Consider the following 9,809-nt stretch of genomic DNA (forward strand, 5'->3'; position numbering starts at 1 on the left):
AAGTGCTCAACCTGCTCCACTACAGCCTCGTCGATGAGAATGGGGGCGTGCTCAGTCCTCCTTTTCCTGTAGTCCACAATCATCTCCTTTGTCTCGATCTCGTTGAGGGAGAGGCTGTTATCCTGGCACCACATGGCCAGGTCTCTGACCTCCTCCCTATAGGCTGTCTCGTCGTTGTCGGTGATCAGGCCTACCACTGTTGTGTCATTGGCAAACATAATGATGGTATTGGAGTTGTTCCTGTCCATGCAGTAATTGGTGAACAGGGAGTACAGGAGGGGAGTAAGCACGCACCCCTGACGGGCCCCTGTGTTCACAATCAGTGTGGCAGATATGTTGTTTCCTACCCTTACCACCTGTGGGCAGCCCGTCAGGAAGTCCAGGATCCAGTTGCATAGGGAGGTGTTTAGTCCCAGGGTCCTTAGCTTAGTGATGAGCTTTGAGTGCAAGATGGTGTTGAACGCTAAGCTGTAGTCAATTAATAACATTCTCACGTATCATCTGTGGAGCTGTTGGGGTGATATGCAAATTAAGGTGGGTCTAGGGTTTCTGGGATAATGGTTTTGATGTGAGCCATGACCAGCCTTTCAAAGCACTTCACGACTACAGATGTGAGTGCTACAGGTCGGTAGTCATTTTGGCAGGTTACCTTAGTGTTCTTGGGCACAGGGATTATGGTGGTCTGCTTGAAGCATGTTGGTATTTTAGACTCAGTTAGCGACAGGTTGAAAATGTCAGTGAAGACACTTGCCAGTTGGTCAGCACATGCTCGGAGTACACGTCCTAGTTATCGGTCTGGCACTGCGGCCTTGTGAATGTTGACCTTTTTATAGGTCTTACTCACATTGGCTACGGAGAGTGTGATCAAACAGTCGTCCAGAACAGCTGCTGCTCTCATGCATGCTTCAGTGTTGCTTGTCTCAAAGCGAGCATAGAAGTAATTTAGCTCGACTGGTAGGCTTGTGTCACTGGGCAGCTCGCGGCTGTGCTTCCCTTTGTAGTCTGTAATAGTTTGCAAGCCCTGCCACATCCGAGGAGCGTCTGATCCGGTGTAGTGCGATTCAATCTTAGTCCTATATTGATGCTTTGTCTGTTTGATGGTTTGTCGGAGGGCATAGTGGGATTTCTTATCAGCGTCAAGGTTAGCGTCCATGCTCGTTGAAAGCGGCAGCTCTACCCTTTAGCTTAGTGCGGATGTTGCCTGTAATCCATGGCTTCTGGCTGGGGTATATATGTACGGTCACTGTGGGGACGATGTCATTGATGCACTTATTGAGGAAGCCAGTGACTGATGTGGTGTACTCCTCAATTCCATCGGAAGAATCCCGGAACCTATTCCAGTCTGTGCTAGCAAAACAGTCCTGTAGCTTAGCATCTGTGTTATCTGACCACTTCTGTATTGAACGAGTCACTGGTGCTTCCTGTTTTAGATTTTGCTTGTAAGTAGGAATCAGGAGGATATAATTATGCTCAGATTGGCCAAATGGATGGCGAGGAAGAGCGTTGTACGTGTCTCTGTATGTGGTGTAAAGGTGGTCTAGAGTTATTTTTCTTCTGGTTGCACATGTAACATGTTGGTAGAAATGAGGTAAAACGGATTTAAGTTTCCCTGCATAAAAGTTGCCGGCCACGCCTCTGGATGAGCATTTTCCTGTTTGTTTATGCTCCTATCATTGAGTTTGGTCTTAGTGCGAGCATTGGTTTGTGGTGGTAAATATACAGCTACGAAAAATATAGATGAAAACTTTCTTGGTAAATAGTGTAGTCTACAGCTTATCATGAGATAATCTAAATCAGGTGAGCAAAACCTTGAGACTTTGTTCAAATTAGATTTCATGCACCAGCTGTTATTTACAAATATACGCAGACCGCCACACCTTGTCTTACCGGAGGCAGCTGTTCTATCTTGCTGATGCAGCGGACAAAAACTACAGCTGTATGTTATCCATGTCCTTGTTCAGCCACGACCTGATGAAACATCAGATATTACAGTTTTTAATGTCCGGTTGGTAGGATATTCATGATCGTAGCCCGTCCATTTTGTTATCCAATGATTTGTCATAACGTTGCCCTGTTGGGGGAGGTTTATGACCCCCCATAAAAACCTTTCCCCCTTTTTTCTCTCCACTCTACAGAATGGACTCTTGGAAATCCCGTTGTTAAAATAGAGAGAGTATGGTGACATCAAAAGGTTGGGGAAAAGAACAATCTTTCTGTAATCAAACCAGTTGAAAATGTCCGTTGGTGCTTAAAGAATATGATGTCAGATCAGTTGTTGTCTAGGACATTATATCTGATGATAGGACGACATATATTGTATCTTGGAAAGTCTACACATTCTAGTTATCAAATTCACATGGAATGGTTGTGAGAAGTAAATGTCTAAATATGAAACTATTTGTGAAAATATTAAATGTAATTTTAGCTTCTAAATGAGAGAATTGTTTTCATAAAGTAAACTATGTTCACTCAGTGGCCACACCCAAGTGAACAGACATTGGTTGAGAAATATGAAACACGCCCTCCTCTCCCCCACTACTTAAGCCTGTTGACGAAAGTCAACCTTGTGTTCCGGATGACGTGAGGACTGATGTCCATACGTTTAAAAGAGCTAATTTCAATGTGGATTTGACGATCGCCACGCTGGAAGGATGAATTTTGACTACACCAGCCAGAAAATAGCACGAGCTGAGTATGAAAACTTGGTATAAACTTTGAACTTTTTTTCACTAAAGAAGTGGTACATCCTAGACGTCGAGTTATCAGCAGCAGCTGTAAACGTGCGTGGCCTAGGTAAGGACGGACAATCTCTTCAGAACGACAGGGTACTACAACGTATCCGTTCTACCACACGACGACAGACTACAAAGTATCCGCCCGGAAATATTCTTCAAAGGACAAGGGAGATCTCTGCTGGGCAACCCAGCCACCCATCTTCGACCAATCTATCGAAGCGCAGCTCAGACTAAATATATTTCTTGCATTTTCCTTTTCCAAATGTGTGGTTATTTAGAATGTATATGTCACGTTCTGACCCTAGTTATTGTGTTAATCCTTTGTTTTTTGGTCAGGACGTGAGCTGGGTGGGCATTCTATGTGTTGTGTTTCTATGTTGGGTTTAATGTGTTGCCTGATATGGTTCTCAATTAGAGGCAGGTGTTTGACGTTTACTCTGATTGAGAACCATATTAAGGTAGGCTGTTCTCACTGTTTGTTTGTGGGTGATTGTCTTCCGTGTCTGTATGTATGTTCGTACCACACGGGACTGTAGCGTTTGTTTGTAGTCTGTACCTGTTCGTGCGTTCTTCGTGTATTTGTAAGTTCTCATGTTTTAGGTCAGTCTACGTCGTTTATTTGTTTTGTAGTTTGTTTAAGAGTTTTCGTGGTTCGTCTTGTCGTTAATAAATATTCATTATGTCTTCATCACCCGCTGCGCCTTGGTCCGCTCATTCACCACAAGACGACCGTTACAGAATCACCCACCCACAAAGGATCAAGCAGCGGGGAAAAGGGCAGCGACAGCAACAGCAGAAATCCCAGGACTCCTGGACATGGGAAGAGATTTTGAACGGAGAAGGACCCTGGGCACAGGCTGGGGAGTATCGCCGCCCCAAAGCTGAGCTGGAGGAAGCGAAAGCTGAGCGGCGGCGATATGAGGAGGCAGCACGGCAGCGCGACAGGTACAAGAGGCAGCCCCATAATTTTTTGGGGGGGGGGGCTAGAGAGGAGTGTGGCTAAGCCAGGTAGCAGACCTGAGCGCACTCCTCGTGCTTATTATAAGCAACGCGTCACTGTTCAGGCACCGTGTTATGCGGTTAAGCGCACGGTGTCGCCAGTGCGTGCCCATAGCCTGGTGCGCTATAGGGCAGTCCCCCGAAAGTGTCATGTGAGTGTGGGCATCCAGCCGGGGCGGATTGTGCCTGCTCAGCGCGTCTGGTCTCCGGTACGCAGTTTCGGTCCAGGGTATCCTGCGCCGGCTCTGCGTGCTGTGTCTCCGGGGCGCTGGGAGGGTGCAGTGCGTCCTATGCCTACGCTCCGCTCGTACCGGGCAAATGTGGGAGTGGAGCCTAAGGGAGAGGTGCGCGTAGTAGGCACTAGATCTCCAGTGCTCATCCACAGCCCGGTTCAACCTGTGCCTGCACTCTGGAGGGTACGGGCTGGAGTAGTATTCCAGCCTGGGGGAGTGGTGCCAAGGCTGCGCTCCAGTGCTCCCTCACAGCCCGGTCCTTCAGGTGCCTCTTAACATCAAGCCTCCTGTAGGTCTCTCCAGCCTGGTGGGTCCTGTGGCAGCCCCACGCACCAGGCTGTCTCTCCGTCTCCTCCCTACAGGTGTGCCCGTCTGTTCCGAGCCGTCAGAGCTGTCCGTCTGTCCCGAGCCGTCAGAGCTGTCCGTCTGTCCCGAGCCGTCAGAGCTGTCCGTCTGTCCCGAGCCGTCAGAGCCAGCCAGCCAGGATCCGCCAGAGCCAGCCAGCCAGGATCCGCCAGAGCCAGCCAGCCAGGATCCGCCAGAGCCAGCCAGCCAGGATCCGCCAGAGCCAGCCAGCCAGGATCCGCCAGAGCCAGCCAGTCCGGAGCGGTCCCTCAGTCCGGGGCTGCCCCTAAGTCCAGCGGGACCCATGTCTAGGGTTCCCAGTCCAAGGTCGGTGGCGAGGGTCGCCACTTTGAGGAGGCCACAGAAGCGGACAAAGACAAGGGTGAAGTGGGGTCCACGTCCTGCGCCAGAGCTGCCGCCGTGGACAGATGCCCACCCAGACCCTCCCCTATAGGTTTAGGTGGTGCGGTCGCAGTCCGCACCTTGGGGGGGGGGGGGGGGGACTGTCACGTTCTGACCCTAGTTATTGTGTTAATCCTTTGTTTTTTGGTCAGGACGTGAGCTGGGTGGGCATTCTATGTGTTGTGTTTCTATGTTGGGTTTAATGTGTTGCCTGATATGGTTCTCAATTAGAGGCAGGTGTTTGACGTTTCCTCTGATTGAGAACCATATTAAGGTAGGCTGTTCTCACTGTTTGTTTGTGGGTGGTTGTCTTCCGTGTCTGTATGTATGTTCGTACCACACGGGACTGTAGCGTTTGTTTGTAGTCTGTACCTGTTCGTGCGTTCTTCGTGTATTTGTAAGTTCTCATGTTTTAGGTCAGTCTACGTCGTTTATTTGTTTTGTAGTTTGTTTAAGAGTTTTCGTGGTTCGTCTTGTCGTTAATAAATATTCATTATGTCTTCATCACCCGCTGCGCCTTGGTCCGCTCATTCACCACAAGACGACCGTTACAGTATAAGATTCTATTTTTATGATAGCATAGCTTCATGAGGTCCGATAGAGACCCAATCCTTTTGTTCCTCTGTCTTCCCGCTCTTTCATTCAAAGCCAACCCCCTTTCTTTGTGTAACCAGCCGTCATATCGGTTTTGTCTGCTGGGGACATTTTTTTCCGGACATAATTAGGAATCAATGTATGATCCATCCTGTGTATATGTAATTCTGTGTGATTATTTAGGTATTTAGTCAATAAAAAATTCAACCAAATTTTGTATTGCTGATTCAACTTGTTAGCCAGGGTTCGTGAAGATAACGAAGAATTTTACAACGTTCAGATGAGACTGAATGTCACGTTCTGACCTTAGTTCCTTTTTTATGTCTTTGTGTTAGGTTGGTCAGGGCGTGAGTTGGGGTGGGTAGTCTATGTTCTTTTTTCTATGTTATATTTCTGTGTTTGGCCTGGTATGGTTCTCAATCAGAGGCAGCTGTCGATCGTTGTCTCTGATTGAGAATCATACTTAGGTAGCCTGTTTTCTGTGTAGTGTCTGTTCACCTTGCAGAACCATTTCGTTTTCTCCCCGTTGTTATTTTGTGTAGTGTTCAGTTTTCAAATAAATTATGACGAACACTTACCACGCTGCATTTTGGTCCTCTTCTCTTTCATCAGACGAGAATCGTTACACTGAATAAGGCGATAAAAAATGGACTGCTATTGATATAAAAGATTACCAGATCTTTAAGAGTTTACTTGGAAGACAACAGCTCTATAAACATTCTTCCGTGGTGCCCCGACTTTCTAGTTAATTACATTTACATGATTAGTTTAATCAGGAAATATTAATTACACAGAATTGATTTGATAAAATAGCATGTCATATATAATTTAATCCATAGTAAAGACACGGCAGATTGTACGTTGGCTAATAGGACTGATGGTAGTGGCAGATTAGCCACTCGCCGTTGGATCCTTACAAGGCACCCCGACCTACGTCCCCGATATCTCTGTCTCTTCTTCATGCTAATGACAGGGATTTGGGTCTTGTCTGGTGTCTGAAGTAAATCCTCCACGTCCGACTGGTTAAAGAAAAAAGTCTTCATCCAGTACGAGGTGAGTAATCACTGTCCTGATATCCAGAAGCTATTTTCGGTCATAAGAGACGGTGCAAAAACATTACGTACAAAATGAATTACAAATAACGCAAACAAACACACACAATAGCACAATTGGTTCGGAGCCCGTTAAACGGCAGCCATCTCCTCCGGCACCATGATCCATAAACATCGTTGTAGGATACTGATTATATTTATTGAGCATCTACCCACTACTGATATTAAACAATTCATAATCATGCAACATTTAATCAATTATTTAACTCGCATATCGGCTGTTGACTGGTAGAGTAACCTCTTCTGCCAGGATGTCCTTCATAAGGATTAGTGACACGTCCAATAAATACATCGCCATCCAGACAGATTGACAGGAACCTCTGACTGGATGTAATACACCCACCATCCGCCAGGATTTTGTGCTCTATCTCCACCATCTCTCTACAACACACACAGTCATACTCTAGCCATTATCTAGCAGCATCCACACTCACACCAGTTTGTGTTTGTCTACGCCGACCCTCTAGTTTAGGTGTTTCAGGCGGCATGTCTGTGTTGTTACTGCTATGAGAATGAACTCCTTGATCGGGGCAACGATCGGCTCAAACGATCAGCTCAAACATGAACGGGTTCAGTGGGTTTATTGGCTTCCTAACTAACAGTCTCGGAAATAAACTCACTCTCAGACTCGGAACTATTCAGTAAATTCAGCTTTTTTGGGGAGTTCCAAATATTTCTCTCCTGCCAGTGACTCAAGAATTCCAATACGGCGATTTACAGTTTCAGTTAGATGGCGTTCTAAATCCTAGTGTTTCCATTCCCCTTTAACTTTAACCTTACCCTACATTAGACTTAACCTTAACCTTACCCTACATTAGACTTAACCTTAACCTTAACTGTACCCTACATTAGACTTAACCTTAACCTTACCCTACATTAGACTTAACCTTAACCTTAAATTTACCCTACATTAGACTTAATCTTAACCTTAATCTTACCCTACGTTAGACTTAGCCTTAACCCTACCCTACATTAGACTTAACCTTAACCTTCCCCTTCTTTAGACTTAACCTTAACCTTAACCCTACCCTACATTAGCAGCATACCACCCTGCATCCCACTACTGGCTTGCTTCTGAAGTTAAGCAGGGTTGGAGGGCCAGTAGGATGCACCGTTTTCTCTGGTCTAAAACAAATATCCCAATGCACGAGGGCAGTGATTGGGGACATTGCCCTGTGTAGGGTGTCGTCTTTCGCCCTGTCTAGGGTGTCGTCTTTCGGATGAGATGTTAAACAGGTGTCCTGATTCTCTGTGGTCACTAAAGATCCCATGGCACTTATCGTAAGAGTAGGGGTGCTAACCCCGGTGTCCTGGCTAAATTCCCAATCTGGCCCTCATACCATCACAGTCACCTAATCATCCCCAGTTTACAATTGGCTCATTCTGCCCCCTCCTCTCCCCTGTAAGTATTCCCTAGGTCGTTGCTGTAAATGAGAATGTGTTCTCAGTCAACTTACCTGGTAAAATAAGGGTTAAATAACAAACAAATAATAACAAATAACAATTTGACTTAATAACCTTAAATCTCATGTGCATGCTTAAACCTTACTCTAACCCTGACGACCTGCTAACGTGTCACATTCTGCCTTCTCCCTAACGTTTTCAACCATTCACTTTGCCCACAACTAGCTCATGTGAACTACAATCCCAACGCTGTGTTTTAACGTTTAGAAACGTCAATCATCGCTTGCGATACAGCTTTCAAAACATACAGTATGACCCTTATCTTTCATCAATGAGAAAGAATCTTTAAAATAACAATATACACTTACTGTAGCAGTTTTGTACAGCTATTGGTGCCTCCGTTTGACGAAACTACACTTCCTGAGTTACGCTTACACACAGGTGTTAGGAGCACGCTAGATAACTAATTACTACAGGTGGCCCCACGTCTTGTCTTCTGTAAACAAGCGGTGTAACATGGAGATATGGCCCCAGGGGAACACTAACCCTAACCATATAAAGGTGTGTTGTCATTTATAAAATTATTATTTTATGAAAGATAAGGTCTTTATACTTCCACAAACATACTGCAAGCGACACGTGTTAATGTTCAGATTGAGCACTCTTAAACAAAACGTCCTTGTACAGAAGATGCATTCGTCCAATGCCTTCGCCCAACTGAGAGTCATGATCAAGTACTAATGTCACAAGTGACAATTACTCCTACTAAACTACAGACTGACATTCTCTTTATATTACATATCAGTATCTTATTATCTGATATCATGAATATATGTATCTTTTAATCATGTGTGCTCTATGTTTACATTGATTGTCTTCCACTTATTTCCTTACATTCTCACGTGTGAAATCGAATTTAATCGCATGGACTATTTAGCTTGCTTTCATGGTGTGCTGTGGTTCCACAGATTGGCATGGATAAAGTGACATTGAGACATCTGTTGCCAATTCCGTATCACCTCCTCCCTCCCCAAACTAATTGCTAAACACTTCCCAGGACTAGAGTTAAAAGGAACTGAAAATTCAGACGCCATTCGGATCGGGGACCTCTCAACCGATGGACGTCTACCTCGTTGCTGCTGCTCGCTGTTCGCCTGCTGTGGGAAAAAGACACAAATACAACACTCTCTATAGCACTACCTGCCATTGACAACCAAACTAGCGATTGACTACCGGACCAGCCATCGACTAAAGACCCCTGCTCGGGAGGAAGATCTGAACCCTTATCAGGAAGAGACAAATAAACGAACGCTGCTCGGAAAGAGCCGAACAAACTTACATTGACCACAGCTCCGTGAGGGAATCAACTGTTGCCAAGTTAAATAAAGGACAAATAAACATAATAAAATAAAATATTTACTTTGCCCCGGTGATCATAGTTAGACTATAGCCCTAAATCCCAGGCTTTTAATATGTTTCTAATCGGGCCGTAGTGGTACTGTGTATTGTCATTTTTGTAAAAGCTGAGTTGATAATAAAGAACCTTTGATTGTACTTTGGCCTTCCTCTGTGGTTGTTTGCCATGTGATTTTAGAACTCTGCTTTTGACACATGTATCAGCCATTTTTGCGATTCAGAGAATATGAGCATATCTCAGTCTGTTGGATTGTTTGCCAATGTGAGCATTTGTTGTGAGATCAAGTTAAGATAAAACACATACAGCGATATGGAGAAGAATGAACAGTAACTGATCATGTGTAGATCTATCAGCCATCTATACCCTAAGGTAGCATAAAACCCCACCACCTCTTCAGAGGCTGTAAATTTGTCTCCATTCCACTTTGGCATGGACCTTCCTGCTAGCTCATAGGAAGGGATGTGCATCTGCTGTCATACTTTGGCTTGAAGGAGAAGTGTAACCACGCTGCCGCAGAGTGACCATCAATCCCCAAAATGACACTTAAGGGCCCTTCACAAATAACGGG

The sequence above is a fragment of the Salvelinus namaycush genome, chromosome 5 (assembly GCF_016432855.1).
Source record: "Salvelinus namaycush isolate Seneca chromosome 5, SaNama_1.0, whole genome shotgun sequence".
In the NCBI taxonomy this organism is placed as follows: domain Eukaryota; kingdom Metazoa; phylum Chordata; class Actinopteri; order Salmoniformes; family Salmonidae; genus Salvelinus; species Salvelinus namaycush.